General features: G+C 39.5%; 1 protein-coding gene across 1 annotated transcript in view; it reads left to right on the top strand.

Moving 5' to 3' along the window:
* The first annotated feature begins 19900 nt into the window (after positions 1 to 19900).
* LOC124120869 (serine/threonine-protein kinase PAK 1-like) overlaps positions 19901 to 24417 on the top strand; it is a 45185-nt gene continuing 40668 nt past the window's right edge. The window contains exon 1 of the mRNA XM_046483771.2: positions 19901 to 19997. The gene's annotated coding sequence lies outside the window, so the exon portion shown is untranslated. The remainder of the gene's footprint in view (positions 19998 to 24417) is intronic.

Below are 24417 nucleotides of genomic sequence, written 5' to 3'. Positions count from 1 at the left end.
TTAAAGCGTTCGCTCGTCACGCCGAAGACCCGGGTTCGATTCCCGACATGGGTACAATGTGTGAAGCCCATTTGTTGTGTCCCTCGCCGTGATATTGCTGGAATATTGCTAAAAGCGGCGTAAAACCTCACTCACTCACTCAAGCTGTATGACTGAGAGTAAGTGATTATCTCCCCTACCCGAATAGCTCTTTTACGCACTACCTTTGGAATGTATCGTATGTTATTCAGGCAGCCAGCGAGAATGGTTCCAGGGAGGAATTAAGGTCAAGCATGTAACGCGCACTAAGTCGTTCTCCCTTCACACTGCTATTGCAAATTATTGTTCAACACGAATAAATACCAGGCTTCTATGTTGCATGACTTTATTCAATAAACAACACATGTAAAACAACGGGTTTGATATCAGATATTTTGTCAAGGTTGTCTTCACAATCACACGTATGGTGCTTGCGGTGCAGATTTTGAGCACAGTTTCAAGTAGTTGACTGTATGTAAAATATGATTCATACCGTCTCATACGGTGGTTTATGGTTCTGCATGGTTTATTGTATTGACAGTTGTTTTAACTTCCTGCAGAGATTATACACCCGTATAAGATCTTTGCTTCTGGATACATTGGAAATCAACATGTTGTCCCTTAGTTTGCAATTATTCTCCTGAAAGATAATTCGGTTGCATGATATATTCACGATGTTTGGCTTGAACATAGTAACTTTCTTCTAAACATCCTTCAAATTTAAGCCGGAAGTAATCACAACACAAACCCAGTTAACCAAACGGAACCGTACACAAGAGTAGTGAGTGAGTGAATTGGGTTTAACGCCGCTTTGAATAGTATAATTCCAGTTATATCACGGCGTGTCAGCTTGATGTGGAAGGAAAGCCTGAAGTGATGAAGGTATTAGACGTTCACCACTTTGGTGAACCCATAAGCACGGGTATAGTGCTGACAACATAATCGGGGCGAACCAGGATTCGAACACACTGTCATAGGTTTCTGGCGTGCCCAAGGGACACAACTCTGCATAGGCGAATTGCAGCGTAAACAGCGACTTTGGCCAACCGTGCCCCCGTACACAACTGTAACAAACTATCTGTAACCAACTGCTCCTGTGACAGTGATGGAATTGGTTGCATGTAACTGTTTAAAGAAGGGCTTAGAGGAGAGCTGTACCTGCCTTCAGTATAACATGAAATAAACATACCTTTGCAAATTACAGACATGTAGCAATCACCAAGTTAAGGACGAGGTTGAATTTGAAGCGAGTGATGTTGATGATGGTCCAGATGATGAGTAATCATCAGTGTACAATGAAGACTCATATGTGACCACCCTTGTTTCGGTCTACAATAATCAAGACTTAAGTTTCTAACACTAATGTGATAAAAATAGTTTTTGTGTCTAATTGTGTATCAAATATTAATATTCATTATGCAACAGATAACTGCATTTTATGTTATTGGGGTTACCATATCCAATTTTACCCCAGGCCCTATTTTACCTTCAGTTTAATCTCGTGAGCCAAAAAAACAGAACAATGTATCTTCAAAACATCTTCTGACTACATCTAGCACATGGCCTTTATAATTTGGAGTTGAGAGTTATAAATTAATGTGAACCTATTTCAAGCAACCAAACCTCATACAATTTTACATCTTTTTAGCGCATGATGACATTCGTTTTAAGATGTACCAAAAACCGTTCTGTACCACACCATAAAAGATAATAAAGTTCCTTTTAACAGACTTTAAACAGACTTAGGTACTGCTTGGCTTCAATCATAGCCCATTTGGGTTAAGAAAGTCCCATTGGTGTGGCATCTGCAATATGTTTTCTGGTAGGTCGTAATATTTTAAGCAGAGGTCAAATGTTGTGACCTTTCGACCTCTGGTGACCTACATTTTTACTGTATTAGTCCTATATTACATACCAACATGTAGAGCATCAGGTTACCAACATTTTGAGTGGTCATACTTCACCATATGACTTTTGCTTGTAAAGTTATTCCACTTTCTTGTTTCCCCTACCCTGAAATCTAGTCCCGTGGATTCGACTCTGGGGACGATGAGGTGATTACTACCACTAAGCTGGGAGTCCCGGATTGCTTTCAAAGGTTTTTTTTCATCTATGGATATATGACTTTCAAAAAATCATACTGAGATTTTGCCACCCCAGGTGGTACCAATATCTGGTCTGGCTCATGGACTAATATATTCTGTACCATGGTCCTCATTCAGTCTTGCTTGACAACGGTATAAGGATCTATACCGAAACGTTTTCTTTACAGTATTAAAGAAGATGTTATCCGTAAATTGTGTCTACTTTGTCATCCGTCAACTTCTAAGTAATGCCCATCAAACAATTCATAAAATGATGAATTGAACTTTTTTTAAATCTTAAAATTTTCCGGTAGCACCTCTTTGCTTGTAGACAAGCGCTTGAAAGAAAGAAAGAAAGACATTACTCTGGAAAGGAGCAATGTCATTAAAGTACTGTAGGAAATGCGCTAGAAAAATGATATTTGACCGTTAAAAAAGGATGGGATTTGTCACAGACTGTTGCTATTGAAATATCGATCGACCGATCGACCTACCTGTGGTTTGAAGTATTGATGAATTTCCTATCGACAACTTTACTGGAGAAAAATTCGAACGAAAACAGTAAGTTCGGATTTGTTCTAAGTCCAATGATGGAATTCAAATATGAGCACGTGACTTCGTTATAATGATAAAAACGAAGTCTTCACAAAATATCTATCCACACAAAAGAAATCATGTTGAGTAAATTCTAGATGTGCATCTTCTAAAATAACGAAGTGACGCTGCGTTTGTTTTGTCAACACTGCTCCAATGATGCATATTACATGGCCATATCCATGGTACACGATATGGAGTCTGTATTAGGAGAGTTCTTTACACTTTAGAGAGGTAGAGGGAAAACCATTTCTTAGTTCAGATTTAGCGCGAATTACCGAACTGCCCAAGCTATGGGGTTTTCAATTCATACCATCAAGTCTAAGGATTGATAAACAAAACAAAAATGTTTAAGGGTGGTCTCAAAAACGAAACCGGGGCGTAAAAGGATATAGTGTACAGTGAGTGAGTGAGTTAAACTTTAACGTCGCATTGGCATTATTTCAGCCATATAGCCACAAATATAGTGTACAGGCTTTATGAGCAGAAGGTAACCCCTGATACAGTTTATGTTTCCCGGACTGCACTAAATATTGCCGATTTTTATAAACTGCGCGTGGCGATGACCGAGCAGTTTTCAGGGGTAAATATTCCATTCATATGTGCTGGCGGCACAACACGGTCACGTTGTCTTAAGTACGCCAGTCAGATATTGTGAGCTCAAACCTATTGTGCCTATCATGGCTAACTACGAAGGGTTTGTGACAAGACAACCCAACATTCAAACTCACACATGTCAAAGGGAGGATCAACGCAGTCTTTGCTAGACATCAGCCTTGTTCAAACCAGTTACTATACCTTTGGGTGATAGTACAGATTCATCTCCGACATTAGGGGAGAAGATAGCTGTTACCTCAAGAAATCATCTCTAGAACAACAAATACTTCTTGATTCAAAACCGCAAACTTCCAATACTCATCCCGTTTCACAGCGTTTAACTATTCCATCATTTTTCAAAGCTAATACAATGCAAGGCATATCCTTAATTGCTACCCCATCAACGCACATGTCAATAACAATAACAATAACAATAACAAGTACAATAACAGAAAATATTTTGAGACTTGGGTGACATTTGCATCTGTGAGAATGCAAGGGCCGGTGTGAGGTCATCACCTCGGGACAGATGATGGGTAATTACGTCAGGTTATAGGCCGTTTCATGCATGCATATCATCATTTTACCTGTAAAAATACATTTTAAGGGTAATCACAGTGTCAGTTGGGATAGGCTAGATTAGGTCAATTTACGTTACTTTGATATATGCTATTTTCATAGCCCTATGACATGTATTTATTAAATGAAGCCAGAAAAGCATTTTTCTAGCATATCCGACAGTACTTTAAATAATGAGTGATGGTGGCTCGCATTTCGGCAAACCTATGCTAACCCCTTGTTCTCTCAATCTCAAATTATCCGCACTTGAGTTCCTTTCGCCACTTTGATTGGCTACGCAACTACACAACTACACAACACAAAATCAGAATCTAAACCAATCAGAACGCGAGTTACAAACCAGCCTCAATGTTGGGTTGGCAGTATCAACAGCAATGCCGACAGAACCATTGATTATGACAGTGTTTGCAAGAATTCAACGTTGAAAAACTGTCTGACACGCAAAATAAAAGCCCTCAAAAATCATTTTGATTGAAAGGGTGCCTTCGTGTCCATCAAAACTGGCGGTGCCTTTGGTTTCTTGGCAATACGAGTTACCTCCCTTACCAATTTTCGTTTTCCTGATCTCGGCGTTTGATGGGTCAGTAAAATGTTAATGAAATCAAGGGCAGGTAATTTAAGATTGCGAGAACCACGGAGATGAGTTCAGGGTCAGTATAGGTTTACCGAAATACGAGCCCTGGAGATATAAAGTGAAGTCATGTCACTTGTATTTGCTTCAGATAAAATGGCGTCGCCCAGTGTAGACGATCTGATCGATAATCAAGATATATGTTGTAATAAAACGGATCTTACTTCGCAAAGTGCATCAGCCACGTGAACACCTTCATTAAAAACATGACTAGATCTGGAAAATATATGTTGAAGCTAAGTTGTCGGCACACGTGCTTTGCAAGTCCTGCTATCGACCGAAACCCGCATGGCAGTTGACGAACCGGATGTTATGCATTAACTAGTTATCCAGCCAAAATATAACTCCCCAATTCGAGCCTTGTTCGGCAAGGATGGAAACTGGACTTTTTATAGTCAGTTAACGCCCCTGCCCCAGGAAGATGCTTACCATAAGTATAAAATTGACAGTTCAGGATAAAGATGATGTTGCAATAATACTATTGGCTCACCTGAGAGAGGGCTTCTGATAAAGTGTCAAAGCCTTACACAGTGAGGGCCTCTCGTAAGGTATCAAATTAAGCGACAAAACCCTTTCCATGTCCAATAGAAATCTCTGCATATAGCAGAAGTGTAGTACAATTCCGACCATATCATGAGCATGTGTTTATGAATCACTATCTTATAGTTGGTTTGTTGGTTTGTTTTTTTAACGCCGCACTCAGCCATATTCCAGCTATATGACGGCGGTCTGTAATGATCTAGTCTGGACCAGACAATCCAGTGATTGACATCATGAGCATCGATCCACGCAATTGGGATAAGATGACAAGTATCAACCAAGTCATCGAGCCTGACCACCCGATCCCGTTAGTCGCCTCTTACAAGAGTCATAGTCGCCTCTTGCGACAAGCATGGGTTGCTGAAGACCTATTCTACCCCGGAACTTCACGGGTTGTATACACAAGGATATGACAAAGAAAATAATGCATGTTTTCACATCAGACATATTTCAGGCAATAATGCACCCAGGTGCATGTCATGGTAATATCCACCAAACCTTACCTATTCAGATGCTTTTCGATAGCTTTCCCAATGAGAGTGTGCAAACTATTGAACGTCTCTTACTTTAAAACGGGCAACGGCTGCTTCATTCGCTGAATGTTGTAACAGATGTTTGAGCCGCTACAGCGTCCCTGACGTACAGTGTTAAACATACATGTGCTTCTCAAAATTGTAATGTGGCAAATAACAACTTCGAGATAATCCAGTCTGCCATATTTGCTTCTAATCTTAAAGTGCACGATATAGCTCCCTCTCAAGTGTTTTGATCACCTCCTTGGCAAATGGTAAGATCAGAGGTAGACCTTACATTAATCAAATTAAAAAAAATCAGATACTAATCAACTAATTTAACAACAAGAATACAATCAATTAAGAAACACTTATGACACATATAAATCTATATTTACTGATGGATCAAAGGATGGTGGTGCTGTTGCTAGTGCCACTGTCATTGGATCCAGAACAATATCTTCACGATTACCAGATAACAGTTCCATCTTTACAGCAGAAGCAAACGCCATTTTTACCGCACTAAAATATATCAAAAACCAATTTAAACATAAACAGTTCATTGGTTTTTCAGATACACTTTCATGCCTTCAGGCAATTAAAAATATGTCATTTAAACATCCACTTGTAATCTAAATTCTTGAGTTTGTTACTGGCTGGTTGACGCAGTGTAAAATTATTGTCCCCCTGAGAGAATATTGTAAGTCCATGTCATTCAAAGAATATTTCTGCCTACTACTCTTTTAAACGTAGAATTTTTGTATTTTTATTGCATACAATCGCCAGTTGCTGGAGGGATGATGTAAATCCTGCTGGGTTTTAATATCAGTATATATATACATATATATTATGTTTAACTAGTGATAGTCACGATATGGCTGAAATACTGTGTGACTTAAAGGTTTAACTCACTCACTCACTTCGAGATAAAGGTACAAAATGCTATAGTAAAGTCACAATTGTGACCGAGTCCAATGTTCGAGATAGCACGATGTCTTTTTATCTCGATTTCGAGATAAGTGGGCAAATTATATGTTTTTAAATAGTGAGGCGTTCGGGACCTGCAGATAGGTTCGAGATATCGGTACATTCGAGATATTGGTCTTCGACTGTGTTTATGTTCACGAAAATGTGAAAATGGATTAGTAAACAAGAGAATCGCTTATATCACCGCTCCATGACACATTATATATGATACTATTAATACATCATTGAAATTTGAATGTAATGTTTATGTGATAAATATATTTGCAGCTTATATTAATCAATGCATTTACTTTTAAATGAAAATCTGTCAGTCTTTATTATGTTTGTTTTTAGTAGAATCTAATATTACCAACTTGGTACTTGGGATGCAAGCGTGACATTTCAAAAGCGAGGTTCGCATATTTGCCATGTATTTTCTGAATCTTGTCAATCACATAAGTGTCAAAAGGGACAGAAAATTCAATGATATAAATCATGATTTCATTGGATTTATCAAAAAGGACCAGATCAGGTTTGTTGGCATGGATAGGTCTGAGGCTGTAAACGAAGTTTGTATTTATTATTTTCCATGACCCCCTCTACATATTCCGGGTCGTACCTCTGATGGACCTCTGTGTCAAAACCACAAGCACTGCGAAGACGGTAATAAAATGAAGACGGTAATAAAATGATCGAGCCACGCCATCATGTTGCTTAAGATACTGTGTCTGTGCCAAAGCTGGGCATCCACTGACAATGTGTTGGACAGTCTCCTTATATTCATTGCATTATCTACATTTTAAATTTACATTTTGATGCAAAATCAACACATTGACATTGAGTGGGAAGTGACTGGTCCTGAGGAGCAAACAGAAAGCCTTCTGTTTCACTTTTCAGGCCAGCCGACTTCATCAAAGCGAAGGACTCTGCAGGGTTGCTTACCTTCTCAACACTCTGTACATAAACTCGATGCAGTGGTCGTTTAAATAGCCTCTCCTTGAAACACTGAGTCTGGGCCGATTTGATTCATTTTTGTACTGTCAACATTGACAGTAAATCAACATTGACATTGAGATAATGTCCTTCATCCGTCGTGCTCGATGACTTGGGTGATGCATGTCATCGTATCCCAATTGCGTGGATCGATGCTCATGATATCCATCACTGGATTGTCTGGGCCAGACTCGATTATTTACAGACCGCCGTCATATAGCTGGAATATTGTTGAGTGCGGCGTTTAACAACAAACAATCAAACAAAAACTATTATTAAACACCTTCCAACAATGAGAAATTAAACTTTTATTTTCTATATAGTTAGTTTTATTCATAAAATAATTTGATTCATAATTTAATCATTGCGTTGCTTTCTTGTCTGTCATTCAATGCACATGTTCAAACCCCTAAACTTTTAATATATGATTTTTCACAAATGGTTACGTTAATGAGTTGCCTCGATCTTTTGTTACCTACTCACACGAACAGATTAAAATAATTTGTTTGTACTATCATATTACAATTTATTTAACTCATAATACGAAATTAATAATTCATTTATCACAGTATAGGTCATATTCGTATATATCACTATCTGATGTTAAGGTTTTATTGCAGAAAATAAAATGAATTCAAAATGTAGAAAGATACAAAATTTGCCATGATTTGAAATGCAATATTTCTCAACTTTAAAACTATACAAAGTATAATATAATGATTTTATGTAAAAGACAGTGTTTAAGAAAGAAATATTAGTGGATTATTCCCATTTTTCAGATATGCCCTTCAGTTGTATTATTGTATATCTCCAGATAGACGTTTACATTGTAGTTCTCATTATTTGTGGATAATTCAAAAAGCAACATAGAAAATATATATTCTACCATAACGAAAGAATACAGAGTATACAATTACTCGCAATTGTTCAAAAAGAGATTTCAAATCACAATAACATATCTGATATAAACAGTGGTGGTGATGCTTTAATCTCTACATTGTGCTCTTGTTTGTGAGCCATTGTTCTATTCAGCAAACAGCCATAACTTGAAACTCCACAATATATCCGATTACACTGACCCAGGCTGGTCGCAGCGGATTTTCCCAAACGTCAGTTCTCCATGCGATACTGACACCCTTGTACGTCTCCCAGACCATAGAGAAAAAAGTTAAAAGGAATCCAGCTCAAGTTTAGAACGATTTGGCAAGCCCAGATTGCCTCAATGCTATCCATGGAAGTAAGCATTAATAAAACAATATTGTTCTTAGCTCCTTTAGATTATATTTTGTAGATACATATTTTTAACTACGAAACTTTTACCGACACCAGAAGCTATTTATAGCTCGAATAAGAATTTCGAATTGTCGTCCATTGTTTGATGTCAATACATTGATGACAAGTAAGGATATCATATAGTAATCGTTGATGTCTTGCTACACTATAATAAACATTATCATCAAGTTGACTAGTATGTACATTACAACAGTGAACATGTACCTGATCATGCCCTTCGCAATATCAAATACTAATATGTTATTGTGTGATGAATTCAACTGGATCATTGGTGACATGTGACATTAATATTCAATCAATTTCTTTCCTGGTTGGGCTATCCATGTCTACAAAATAAAAATTAAAAATTAAAAAGGAGGACAGAACAATTCTTAATTTCAGGCTAGAGCTGTGGAAATCTAGACTTTCCCAATCATTGTAGCCTTGCGTTGGTCTCATTTTTTACTTTATTTTCTTTGGTCTATGTCACAACTCATACCACACAACAACAAGACCAGTTTGGACTCGCTGACTGTTTTCAATTCAAGACGCACATGTATCAGGTTGAACTTCTACGACAGATATAACTTGGTTACCGCTCCCTAACTGTAACATTAACTGAACTTTACGCCTTTTATACATATTTGTGATGGGGCGACAATGCGACAACTAGACACATTTTGACATTGAAAAATGTCGCGTTAAGGCATTGTCGCCCTTTTGTGAAATATAGAAAAAGATTATTCAAAGAGCAAAAATGCGACGATGTGACAATGCGACAAATGGCCAAAATGTCGCGTTGTCGAATTGTCGCGCTTTGGTTAATTTTGACACGTTTTGCTTGTTTTTGTAAGGGCGTCAATGCGACAATACGAGTATGCGACAATGTCCCTTCCAAGATTCGATAGTGATCCGTGCAAATAAAACTGAGTTATGAAATAGAAGTTTAACATGCCAATTAAAAGATAAAGTGTAAAAATGCGCTGATGAGTTCTTCTGCATGCCGAGTCTATACGCTGTGATAAACAATAATGCTCTGAGTCAATACATTTTGTCAAGTGTCGCAATCTCGCGTTCTCGCGTTTTTGAAAATAGTTACATATGACTGTATAGGCAATTGACTCAAAAGCACGAGAACGTCACTAAAGTAAGCAATAACAACTTTATCGTCAGTTTAATCAGTCAATGAGATTATCTGTGGTTACTAGAATAGGTATAAATACGGATGACAGACAGTCACATATCATTCTGTCCTGCGGAATTCAGCGCCATTTTGCTTGTAACACGTTGGCCAGTTGTGGAGTGTCTGCGGCGGTTCTGACGTTAACGTACACGTCGATGAGTTCATCCCAGAGTTGTTCCATTGGGTTGAGATCTGGAGATCTCGACGGCCAGGGCAAGACGTTGATGTTGGCATAAGGAGGTAGTCTACCGTGACACAAGCTGTGTGCAGTGGAGCGTTGTCCTGTTGAAACAGCTCCCTCTGGCGGTCAATGATTGGAAAAGGTGAGGTTGAAAAATTTGATTCATGTAGCGATTTGCTGTCAAATTTCCCTGAACCACAACCAAGTCAGATTTCGTGGTGTAGGATATATATATGTCACAGGAAACAAGTATAATCAGTGATTAAGTCTAATGACTGAAAATTTCAGTGATTATGTCTAATAACTGATTCACTCGGTGGTTATGTCTAATTAATGATCATGAAATCTTCAGTATTTAGACATAATCACTGAAATGAACCAAGGGATTTTATACTTGTTTACTGAAAGCATATTCCTGCCTTGTTTTTATAATGTGTGCTAGGTTTGAAATTAGATTAGCTATCAAAGTAAATACAACCTCCTGTAACCAGATACCTATATCACAGAAATAAGCTTAAACAGTTCAATCTTTTATTTCATAAAATGGTATGACGTGAATGGTATGACATGAATGGTATGACAAATATCAGTTAGATGGACACTCAGGAATGTTTGTTTGCACATGAAAGACTTGAATGGCATCTAGAATTACATTGCATCTTGGCCTTAAAACATTTGCAGCGATTGGTCTGACACCGTTTAGTTCCAACACAATTACACCTTAGAAAGCCTTGACCACCACAGACTGAGTCAAGTTGAACCGCTTGACGCAAAGAGAGTGTTCGATCGAGATGTTGTTACAACACATGATTCTGTTTGTTTACAGGAGATTGGCTAAGGACAGGATTATGAAGCCTTCTCACAAGTTATTATAAAAAGGCAGGAATATGCTTTCAGTAAACAAGTATAAAATCCCTTGGTTCATTTCAGTGATTATGTCTAATTACTGAAGATTTCAGTAATTAGACATAAGCACCGAGTGAATCAGTTATTAGACATAATCACTGAAATTTCCAGTTATTAGACTTAATCACTGATTATACTTGTTTCCTGTAACATTCAACATCTTATATTTGTAGACTGTTTTGAAATGTCTCACCTCAGAACACGTTCCTTATTTCAATATTGTATTCAGTTCCACACATGGCTGTACACAACATTTATATATTTTACATGTATACGACAGCTACATGGGCAAGCATAACGGTAAACACAAACGTGTGTTTGTTTAACATTTTTGTGTGTTGAAACACGTATTATTTTAAAGGGAAATATAAACATTTAGTCTGGTTCTTCATGTGTTCTTCGCCGACTTTGTTGCAGGCTTCATTGCAGGGTTGGAGTACACAAAAACTATTCAGAGACAATCAATTCAATTAATTTATCAGTGTAACTACGTACCAGTGCAAATGAAGAATGTTTATAATAACATGTCATTGTGTGTATATATGCGAATTCTGATTGGCAAGCGCTGCATGTTTCGACTCAAACCGTAATAAACGCGAGAATGCGAGATCGCAACACCTGACCAATGTTGCTATCTCGCGATCTCGCGATCTCGCGATCTCGCGCTTTTGTGTCAATTGCCTTTTCAGTCATATGCAACTCTTTTCAAAAACGCGAGAACGCGAGAACGCGAGAACGCGAGATTGCGACACTTGACCAATGTCGCGATCTTGCGTTCTGGTGCTTTTGTGTCAATTGCTTATACAGTTAGATCTATGGGACATTTACACATTTTCGGCAAAAGTGACAAATTGATGTCTGATACAATTCCATTGTTTGGCTTGCATCATATGTTCCCGTATTTTATCAGGTAAACACACGACTTGCCTTTGCATGTGTTTGTTGCGGTTGCCACAAGTAGGACAACGCTTGATATCACCACTAATTGACAGGGATTCATAACAGATGTTTATGATATACAGTAAACTGCGTTTATAACGAACACGTTAAAAACCAACTGTTTTTGTGGCCTGTTCATTTGCTGTGTAGAGGCTGTATATATGCTTATAACGAACTACTGTTATAACAAACTAAAATTAGTGGTCCAGTTTAGTTCGTTATAATCGTAGTTTCCTGTATGTGGAAGCGAAAAGTGGACTCTACTTTTAGCAGAGATTTTTTCTGATTATGGAAATTCTAATTTAATTTAAAACGAACAACGCGCCGATTTTCGCTTTTGGCGTTAATGTCTTTGTATGCACTTTGCAGTGACCAAATGTCTTGAAATCTTTTGGAAACAATGCAACTATGTTAAAATAACCACCATGGTGTCGCGCATGCGCGTGCGGTAACACCCTAACAGAGGCCTCTGACGTCAATTTGGACGCTTTCAAACGCTTGTATTTCCCTAACGACCCCTTATAGGTGTATCGGATGTGGTATCAAACGTCTTAGAATTTGGAGAGCTTTCCAACGAGCCACCATGCACTAATCTCGCTTGAGATTTAAGAAACGTGTGTTCTCAAGCAAAAGTACATCCAAGTCAACAAACGGAAAAGACCTTGTTCTACATAGGTATCGTCTGGAAGTTAATTTAAGGTACCGGCGTTTACTACAATATCTGAAAAACTCTTGGACCTACTCCAGTAAAAGTTGGTATGAGATTATTAAACAGTCATATATAATTGGATATTACATTTAAAGACAATCGGTACATGAATATAAAATCTGTCTATTTAGCTATAACTATATTTCATCAACAACCAGACCTGTTCGTCACGGGTGGAACGAGCATTCATTGTAACAGCCATCTGCATAATGCTACCCCTGCGCCACAGGGCCATATGACACAGTTGAACCATTCATTCAACTCAACTCGAAAGGTTGCACGGGAATCACGCACGCACGAATACGGTGTTAGCGTTGGGCGTTTCAAACAGTTATTTAATAATATTTATCCAATTATTTTTGCATACTTTTTCAGGTCAGTGTTATTGACTTGAATGTCTCATTCATTGCCACATTATTATATTTCATGCATCATGTTATTAGGTGTAAAATATCATACGTAATTATTCATTTAGACAAATCATTGCTGTATGGTTTCGAAGAAAATATTTTAATATTTTCGTAGATGATTCGAGACTTTCGGGGCTGTTACGGGTGAAAGAGAATCAAATTCTGAGCCAAGAATTGCACAAAGTTGACAAGATCCGATTACGACATGTACTACAAATACGAACCTGAAATTCGTAGACGATTCCTAGAAATTCTTTGATAAAAATGTTTTCTCACGAATCCCACGAACTACAAGAATGTTTGGGAATAAAATAAGATATATCTAAGATTCTTAAGAAATGATTAAGAATATGTACGATTATGTAAGAATTCATATCCGTGGTACGAGGGGGTAACAAAAGGTTTTGAGCCTCACACAGTATTCCTGGTCGAATGGTACAATGCGCTACACCTGATGTACATGAATGTCTTAGCGACTGATGCTATGTAGAAACATATTGCTGGCTGCAAATATTTTGTCACAACACTTCGTGGAAGAGACCTTCCCCTAGTGAATTGGCAAAATGGACAAATCTGAGTACAGAGCGGTGATAAAGTTCCTTGTCCTAGAGGGTCAACCTGCCAAACAGGTGGAAGAGCGATTGACTGCAGTTTATGGAGAGTCTTCCCCATCGTCTGCAACTATCAAACGGTGGGTGAAGGAATTTCAGCGTGGCAGAGAGAGCTTAGAAGATGATGCCCGGTCCGGACGGCCATCAACCAGTACCAGCCCTGAAAACATCATATGGCCTATCATATGGATCCATACATAATATAATTCATGGCAAACTCCACATGTCCAAAGTGTGTGCCAGATGGGTCCCGAGAATGCTTACAGATGACATGAAGCTATCAAGGGTCACCATCAGTGGAGCCTTGCTAACTCGGTACAACGCCAACCCAGATAGTTTTCATTTTAGGATTGTAACCAGTGATGAAACCTCGTAATTCGGGCTATTACATGTCGTAGTGAAACAGGGGTATATGTATTGCACTATTCTTGGTCCCACGAAATGCCCTCGTCGTCAGATTCGGAGTCTGTGCTGTCACCTAAATGAACAACAACAGGCTGGACAGTATCTGGTCGGATACAGTCTTGTTTCCAATTCTCTTCCTCAACTTTGATAACATGTTGGACACAGTTTGCCCAACGTACATCTGTAATTTCTCCCATCCCTTTAAGACAATCTGCTTGACGTCGGCAAGCTTGAAGGTCTTATTTTGCCGTGCGACCATATTTTTCAAATCACCCCAGATTAGTTCGATGGGATTCAAGTCACAATGGTAAGGAGGAAGTCTAAGCACTTCGTGACCGTGTTCTCTCAACATGTTGGCAATCAAATAAGAGGGCGGGGGTTTGTTCTGAAGAACCAGTTGGTAGTAGTCAGTTTTTTTTTACTTTCGTGGGCCGAGCAATGCGGTTGTTGTCCAACCACTGACATATCTCACCTTTGGTGGAATTTGAGGTTGGACAACGGTTAATAGGATCTCGACAACTGTGATAGGGAGCATTGTTCATAACTACCAAGGATTTATCAGGCAGTGCTAAGAGGAGCTGCTCCTCAAAATACGCAGTGAAAACCTGACTATTCATCTCTGTATGGTATTCTCTGCCATCTGTAGATCTGGATCTGTACACTAGATCACACCCTACGGAGGCAACCTCTGTGGGAGCCTGCATGGAGGACAATCAGGCGCTCCCCTTTACCAGGGGGGGGGGGGGGGTCTTGCGCTTTGGCTCTCTGGTATCTGGGTGAAACCGTTGGTAAGCCGCTGTGTGGCAGGCGTTAACCCAGGTTTCGTCCAAATAGACAGGCTCATAGCCTTCTTCTCGTTTCTTTTTAATAGACTGCTTAATAGCAAATAATTGATACGCAAACGAATGATATCTGGTCGTTCACACATTGCTAGTTTCGACCCTTTCGTCTTTTTGTAAAATGATACCCAAATTTGGAAAGGAGTTTACAAATGGTCCATTTGGAAATATCTAAGTCATGCTCTGTAAGGAGAATTTGTTTTAGTTTTCGTGTTGAAATAAATTCATTTGCTCGTGTTAACCGCCGAATCACGTCCCTGACAACTTTCGTATCAAAGGAATCTAACTTTAATTTCCTATCCTGTTTTGAGATGCCCTCTAAGGGATGTGCAGGGGAGCATGTGTTTTTATGAGCGTTCAAAATCTTAACTACGGTTTGTTTGGGAAGCTGTAACACATGAATTGTTCTTTTCATGTACTTTGAAATGTCAAAGAAGGGCGAACGTCTTTCACTTTCAGCCTTAAAGTATTCAAATATTTTAACAACGAAACCTTTCCCATCAGCGGAAAGATGCTTGCGCTCAGACATCATGAAGTCTAATGCTAACACCGTATTCGTGCGTGCGTGATTCCAGTGCAACCTTTTGAGTTGAGTTGATTGGTTCAACTGTTTCATTTGGCCCTGTGACGCAGGGGTAGCATTATGCAGATGGCTGTTACAATGAATGCTCTTTCCACCCGTGACGAACAGGTCTGGTTGTTGATGAAATAAAGTGATAGCTAAATAGACAGATTTTATATTCATGCACCGATTGTCTTTAAATGTAATATCCAATTATATATGACTGTTTAATAATCGCATACCAATTTTGACTGGAGTAGGTCCAATAGTTTTTCAGATATTGTAGTAAACGTCGGTACCTTAAATTAACTTCCAGACTTATAGATAGCTTGGGGTGTTTATTTCACAGTGACCTGAGTATTACAAGTGTATGATATGCATACTGATCTGTTGACTGTGGTTAAAACACCTCCTACAATTTTAGATTTCTGTTAGATTTTCTTTGCGAATTGAAATTGTAAACAGGTGATATGTGTATACATACCTACACCGTGCGGCGATACGGTTCAATGTATAAATGTATGGTATATTAAAATAAGAACTGATATTCAATAGTCTTCCCCGTTGTTTGTTAAACTGTCTGAAGCGTTAATAAAATGAGTACCATGTGACCTTCGCTAATATGCCTGGTTAATTTTTCTGCGGAAATAGATACCTTGGACTTTAACTTGACACTGAGTTGTTTATTCTCGTGAAAAGACCTTGAAGGTGACAGTGTGGCCTAGTTCGTGTACACATACAGTTGTTTAACGCAGACACTACAGTAAGAACAAAGTATTGGCTTGGTAAGATAAGACAAGGAAATACAAGATAACGTTTTATCATGCCTCGAGAACCTTTGTTCAGTTAAATCAATATCTATTTATAGTTTAATACATGTACATACAGGCACAAACACACGTGAAATATGTGTAATTGTCATTACCACAGCACATGTTATTTATTATCAACACAACCATTATTCAATCATTTGCCGAATGCTATTTGGAGGTCCGCTATTGACGGGATTGTTAAGTATGGGATATGTCTGGTACTGTGTCTGGGCTGTGTTTGACGGTAGTCAGAGGCCAAGGAGCGGGGTAGTCAGAAACCAAGGGATGGAAAGTCAGTAGCCAAAAGATGGGAAGTCAGTAACCAGAAACGGGGTAGTCAGAGGCCAAGGGATGGAAAGTCAGTAACCAAGGAGCGGGGTAGTCAGAAGCCAAGGGATGGGAAGTCAGTAACCAATGGGCGGGGTAGTCAGCGGCCAAGGGATGGGAAGTCAGTAACCAAGGGATGGGTAGTCAGTAACCAAGGGAAGGGAAGTCAGTAGCCAAGGGATGGATAGTCAGTAACCAAGCGATGGGAAGTCAGTAGCCAAAGGATGGGTAGTCAGTAACCAAGGGATGGGAAGTCAGTAACCAAGGAGCAGGGTAGTCAGTTACCAAGGAGCGGGGGAGTCAGTAATAAAGGGATGGGTAGTCAGTTACCGAGGGATGGGTAGTCAGTAACCAAGGGATAGGTAGTCAGTAACCAAGGTATGGGTAGTCAGTTACCGAGGGATGGGTAGTCAGTTACCAAGGGATGGGTAGACAGTTACCAAGGGATGGGTAGTCAGTAACCAAGGGATGGGTAGTCAGTTACCGAGGGATGGGTAGTCAGTAACCAAGGGATGGGAAGTCAGTAACCAAGGGGCGGGGTAGTCAGAAGCCGAGGAATGGGTAGTCAGTTACCGAGGGATGGGTAGTCAGTAATAAAGGGATGGGTAGTAAGTAACCAAGGGATGGGTTGTCAGTTACCAAGGGATGGGTAGTCAGTTACCGAGGGATGGGTAGTCAGTAACCAAGGGATAGGTAGTCAGTTCCTAAGGGATGGGTAGTCAGTAACCAAGGGATGGGTAGTCAGTTACCAAGGGATGGGTAGTCAGTTACCGAGGGATGGGTAGTCAGTTCCCAAGGGATGGGTAGTCAGTTACCAAGAGATGGGTAGTCAGTAACCAAGGGATGGGTAGTCAGTTACCAAGGGATGGGGTAGTCAGTTACCAAGGGATGGGGTAGTCAGTAATAAAGGAATGGGTAATCAACCAAGGGATGGGGTGCCAATGGTTGGCCTGCTTTGGTTTCGCAGGACCAGCTTTTGTTGTCAATATAAGGCCAATTGAATGGCTAACAGGACCATTTTTTCAGATATGAATATTACAGAACATGGAATAAATAATGAATGAATAATAAATACAATTAGGCGTGAATATAGGATAATGTCTGGTTGCCGAGCCGCTAAGTTTAAACAACATCTGGGCCTCTCCTATCTCTGCTAGCCACGAGACATAGGACCATGCTGCAGTCATATCAGCCCCTGTATGGAAGTAAGAGATCAATGGTACCGGTTCCGCATAGGCCTACACATTCAGTCTTGCCTATGTTTCTGTTGTTGGCTATTTGCAGCGTTGTTAACTGCTAAAATTAAACACCTCCCTAATGAGGGCTGACACAGTACAGTACGTCTGTAGACGTGGTAACCTCCCAAAACCCCTACATCCCATTTCCCCTACAGCTTAAGACAACAAAGTTCACGGTCCATGGCTACCTATCTCATACAATATTAATGAAACAACCCAAGAAACACGAATAGATTGAGATAAACATTTAATTACGATTACGATATTATTCAAAATTCATAATACATTATAATAAAATGTTCATTTTTCAAAATTCATGATACATTATAACAAAATGTTCATTTTTCAAAATTCATAATACATTATGATAAGTTTCATCTCAAATGTTCAATTCACTCTTTATCCCGGCCTGAGGAGATGGCCAACCGCATCTAGGAACTGCATTGGGGATTTCACCTCTCTATTCAACTCGTCCTTCAGGCGGCAGAGACGGTTCTCCACCTCTCTGTACACTCTCTTCCTGCCTCTGTTCCACCTTCCTGACTACCGCCACAAATCGGTAGATGTTGGGATGTCGGTGAGGGAGACCTCGGTTGAGTTGGTTATGAAAGCCTTCCAGGTTGTTGTTCGTCATGGGACCTGTTGTACCGTGATGGTTCCACAGTGGTAGAGGGAATCGTGCTCCGTGGTCGACCCAGGTAGTGACGATGTAGTCGTTGAAGGCGACAGCTCTTGGTACATCTGGTGTGTTGTCCATTGCGTCAACCCACGTGTCCTGGATCTTGTTCTGGGGGAGTAGGGGTGCTCATTAACCGGACCTTCTGGCTATCCTCAGGGGCATGGTTATGCTCTGTAGCATTCCTCATCACGGTTCCTACTGTCGTGAGTTCTTAGTGTGAAGATAACCATCAAATAGGACTTGGGGCTTTCCTCTCTGTGACATAACAAACCCAACATTGCGAAGACCAGCCATGTTGATGTCATGTTAGTCAGTTTCAAGTATCTATATACTAAACCTAGCCATCTCAACTGTAAATCGTCTCATCTCAGTTTCTCAGTGTAATAATTGTTTCTTCCTATTGTTATTTTTGTAATTTCTAAATATTGTCTTCTCATCATACAGGCATCTTTCATTACACTTACATTAATTCTTCTTCTTTTTAAACTTTCCTTTAAGTCCCCTAATCCCCTAAAGCTCTACCCCTTTCATTTCTACTACCTCTTCTCCAGACCTTAATCTCTCCTTTAGGTGAGTTCATAATGCCAGACGGGTAAATGCCGCGTGTTGTTTTAACTAATTGTAGGGGAACTGGGTTGTAGGGGAAATGGGATGTAGGGGAAATGGGATGTAGGGGTTTGGAGAGATAACCGTAGACGTGAGGGAGTGTCATCTGTGGGTGTCCGTTGTAGGACAGGGTCTCGTCTTGATTGATTTAACCTAACACGGCTCTCAGCTAGCAGTACCGGTGTCTTTTTTTACTCCGACGGCAAGTCACAACAGACTTGTTAACTTCGTTGTCACGGCGCCAGCAGAAAGAAAGGCCCGTAGGCGTCATGTGACGCCTTGAAGAATGTTTCTCCATAAGTGTGATGCATCGCATAGTGTATAGAGGCAGTGAGGTGAATTAAAAAACCCAACTTGTTTAACTATGTATATGTTTACTAACTTCCGCGTCAGAAAATGTTTCTATACGTAGCCTTATCTTCACCAAACATAGAGCCTAATACAGTTAATTTAGTTTTTGAAACAAGATCAGATTATAAGTGACGACTTTGAATTTCTGTAAAAGTTATGGCTTGAATAGATACCTTGCGAGACTCTATAATTTCCTGTTAAAGCATCTTCCGCAAGCAGCGGGTGTGTGTGGACGTGACCGCCAATACAGTTCAATGGGGATTATATATTATCGCATGGGCAAACGTTTTATCGGTACATGGTTACTGCTTAATGGCGTTACCTCCCTTGAGTTCGCATCATTGAGCCATATTATAGTGTGATACTCTGGATAACTGAATACCGAGGGGTTGTATTTCCTGTTGAAGACGGATCATACCGAAATACTTATGTTGTCTTAACAGAATACTTTTCGTAAGTATTTCACGACTGCATGCCTGATACATTTGCCATTTTACGTATTTACAACTTTGTATGTGGTTTACTTCTGTTGAGAAACGCCCTCCGATCGCAGCAAGAACTAGTGTCCAACAGGTGCCCGTCCGATGGACGGAAGTGCAAATATGAAAGTTGTCAGCTAGGTTAATTCATCAGATAGACGTGTTTAAGGCATATCTTCAGTAAATGTCCGATTTGTCTAATTCACCAATGACCATGTCACACTCTATGCAATTTATAGTATAATGGAAATTAAGATCTTGATCAAATGTAACTGGACATCTTGAAATAATTAAATGATGTTCTTATTCCTAACACGGAAGTTAGCGGAATACTGATGAATAATTATGAAGTCATTATTTATGAAGAAGGATATAGGCCTATTAAATTTCCTGATTTTGAATTATTCTAATAAAATATATTATATACATAATTTCTATTGTATATGTAATTTAATTTAGAATGTTCTTATAAGTGATTACCATTATTTTATCCACAAGAAGTCCTACTCATAGCTGAGTGTACATATGCAAAATATAGATTTTGATAACTCATGTCTGTTAACATTACTTCAGCCACTAGTCCAAAGCCTGAGTCTAGTAAACATGGTAAACATTTATGAGGTCTAGTAACCTTATCCACATATTAAAAAAAACTAAATTCTACTGAATATTATGTTAAGATCAAGCCATGTGCGTGCTAGTAGACTAAAGCATTTTGGCAAAGACTGTTTCATGTATGCCTATGTTGGTGCATCAGGAAGACCATGTATATTTTAGCATGTTTAAGAAATGACAATAATTTAAATTTTAGACAGAGACAGTTTTTCACAATCTGGTAATTATTTCCTATCTACATGATCTAATTCTAGATGTTGTGATTTGTGCCATGTGTGAAATAGTGACTGTCATCTTCCCGAGGCAAGGGAGTATACTGACTGTTGTTGTTGTTGTTATTATTATTATTATTATAGATCTTGATTATTGATCAGATCGTCTTGAGTGACTCTTGACTGGGCGCTGCCATTTTGTTTGAAACAAATGCAAGTTATATGATAGGTGGAATCTGATTGGTCAGTAGGAGAGACATAGAAGGGACCTAACTCATAATAGCCACTGGTGGAAGTACAATGAAGCCACAAGATTCCAGCATATTTCGGCAAGGGTGGAAACTGGACTTATATAGTCAGTTAACTCCCTTGAATCAGGAAGATGAGTGACATAAAATGAACTAAAGCAGACGCTTATCATGCATATATAAATGTTATATAATGATGTTGGAAACATTAAGTGTGTGTGTATGTTTGTTTGTTTGTTGTTTAACACCTCACTCAGCAATATTCCAGGTACATGACAAGGGTCTGTAAATAATAGTCTTGACCAGACAATCCACTGATTGACATCATGCATCAACTGAGTCTCTGAGCCTGACCATCCGATCCCGTTAGTCGCATCTTAAGACCATTTCAGACAATCATGGGTTTTCTGAAGATCTGTTCTAACCGTGCTTTATGCAGGTCTAGTAAAATTAAAAAGTTTGGAAATGTCAGCTTCTTGAAATATATATTGGGTTTTGTAATTGACCATATTCACAGCAAGATCAGTTTTTGAAATTGAGACTTACATGATCAATGTGACAATTAATCCCAGTGCAGACTGCCTTTATAAATTACAATACAGGGTCCTACATTTTCGTAATTCACTTAGCTCCAGTTCACACGTTCACACCGTTTACCTTTTTCGTGGTTTGTTTATTATGATGCTTGAGTTGGGGGCAGTTTCAAATGCTACTTTCAATAAACTATCAACTTGAACATACGGTGGGCAAGGTCAAGGTTACACGAGTGAGTTGGGTTAAACGCCGCTTTTAACAGTATTCCAGTTATATCACGGTGTGTCAGCTCAATGTGGGAGGAAAGCCGAAGTGATGCAGGTCTCAGACTTTTACCACTTCCGTGAAACCCACGAGCACAGGTATGGTGCTGACAAACCTAGAAACATAATCAAGGCGAACCGGGATTCGAACCCACTATCATAGGTTTCTGGCGTGCCAAAGGGACGCAACTCTGCATAGCGAATCGCGGCGCCTTAGACGACTGGGCCACCCGTGCCCCCCCCAAGGTCACATGAACACAAGACATCCTACACTATGAGATCATATGCAGGCAGTGTTCCAAATTAAGTGCACTTGGCAAGCAAATTGGGACAAAATCATGATATTGTTCAAAATTTGATTATTTTAATGTTCTTATTTTGAAAAATTCTAAAGAATTGGGAAATGTTTAATTCAAACTGTGAATTTTTATTATCATTTTTTGCAGGCTTTGGGCCGAATATATAACAAGTATTGCCCTGAACTGTTATAGTTAAAACATGAGTATGCGTGCATCCAAGTGCTTTGGCGTTATAATATTTTAAGTCAGAACTATGCTTTTATTACACTACAGGGGCGGTCGGGTAGCCTAGTGGTTAAAGCGTTCGCTCGTCACGCCGAAGACCCGGGTTCGATTCCCGACATGGGTACAATGTGTGAAGCCCATTTCTGGTGTCCGTGATATTGCTGGAATGTTGCTAAAAGCAGCCTAAAACCATATTCACTCACTCACTATTACACTACACACAGGAGTAGAGCAAACTTTACTACTTTTCTAAGATGCCGAAGACTAGCCTTGGGATATATTGGAGCTGGGTTTAAGTCAAACCTGTAATGACGAGCTCTTCCACCTAATTGCTGGCACCCTTATTGTAAGAGACATAGTGACATTTTAAGCATAATACAATCCACTAAACTTGGTAGATTATTAAATATTTAAATAGGTCACATTTCATTATTCGTTTAGCATGTTTAGTGGGTGGTTATTCGTAATCCCATGCACCTATAAGTAGAATTACATTTTTTGTTTATTAATTTGCTTGAATTTAATCATGTGACTCAAAACATTCCACATGTGCATTGTGGGGCTGAGGTAATGCATGTAAATATGGCCGTAGTTTGGTGTTGCTGGTTATTGTGAGTTGAAGTGTTTTCTGTCGTACAAGTGGGGTGGTCGGGTAGCCTAGTGGTTCAAGCGTTCGCTCGTCACGCCGAAGACCCGGGTTTGATTCCCAACGTGGGCAAAATGTGTGAAGCCCATTTCTGGTGTCCCCCGCCGTGATATTGCTGGAATATTGCTAAAAGCTGCGTAAAACCATACTCACTCACTCTGTCGTACAAGTTGCAACTTTGTTTCCACACTAATGTTAGTAGACTGGTGCAACTGCAAACCATGAAATAGTGTGCTTCCTGAGATGGTCCCACTACATGATACCGTAACCGACGTGAATCGAGGGCCTGGGTTGGGATATTGCGGCGCCAAGGGACGTAAATGGCGGAGGAAGAGCAACAGCGGTTTTGTTTGACCGCTGTATATTGCTAAATGCTGTACGTTGAGCAACAGGTGAACATGTGGATATCATGGTGTTGCAGCGTTTGAAGGAACGCTCATGCCTGTGTTCAGAGACAAACCAAATTCTTAGGGCACCAATGTCCGCCTCAGGCAATTTTGTGACAAATTTTATTCAAATTGTCGACAAGTTAAAAGAAACCATTTCACCAAATGTGCCAGATGCGCCATCTTGCTTGACAGTAATGAAAGAGTGACGTTACCAAGGATATGTTAGATCGCCGGGGATGTAATTTGAAAAGCGTTATGACGTCAGTCCATTATGATGTAACTCAAAAAGTGTACTTTATCGCAGGATGATGTACAGTCACACCTTTGATCTTTTAGTGGAAGATGTTAGTTAGAATCATCAATAACATCATCATGTTCTTTAATCATCATCTTAATTATGTAAATTTGAAAATTGGGTGGTAGAAGTTGAAATTTATTTGAAATTGAGATCATTTTTCTCTTGCCCTGTTTATGCCTATGTTCATAGCATAACTTTTGAAAATCAACTTTTCGTAGCATTCAACTCATCCCCATCTCAATTTGGACTTGTGGATTACTTAACATGACAGATTGGACTGACAGACTAGTGCCTGTGTCTAACCCTGCTTTAGCTTTGATAGTTGCTAGTGAATAAAACAGGTACATAAGTAAAAGAATATTCATTGTTAGAAGATTTTTTAACTGGTATTGGTTGCAGACATCAGTAACAGTGAACGGCCTCTGCAAGAGAAACATTCACCTGTCACCAGGTGTGTAGATGAGATGAGTTTGCATTATCCTCACAGGTGTGTAACATTGCTGTCCCTCCTTACTACAGGGTCTCAATGAGACTGAGAGATGGGTTGCCACCAGGTAACACTAATTGCCTTTTTATAGGGTATATAGAACAAGCTGGTGTGTTGTGTGTATATCAACTGTATGAAGGGTCATCTCCAGTGATGTGTTGGTCCCCCAACGCCACCT

The sequence above is a fragment of the Haliotis rufescens genome, unplaced genomic scaffold, assembly GCF_023055435.1.
Source record: "Haliotis rufescens isolate VD_foot unplaced genomic scaffold, xgHalRufe1.0.p SCAF_16, whole genome shotgun sequence".
Lineage (NCBI taxonomy): Eukaryota > Metazoa > Mollusca > Gastropoda > Lepetellida > Haliotidae > Haliotis > Haliotis rufescens.
This window is presented reverse-complemented; position numbering and strand designations above follow the sequence as displayed.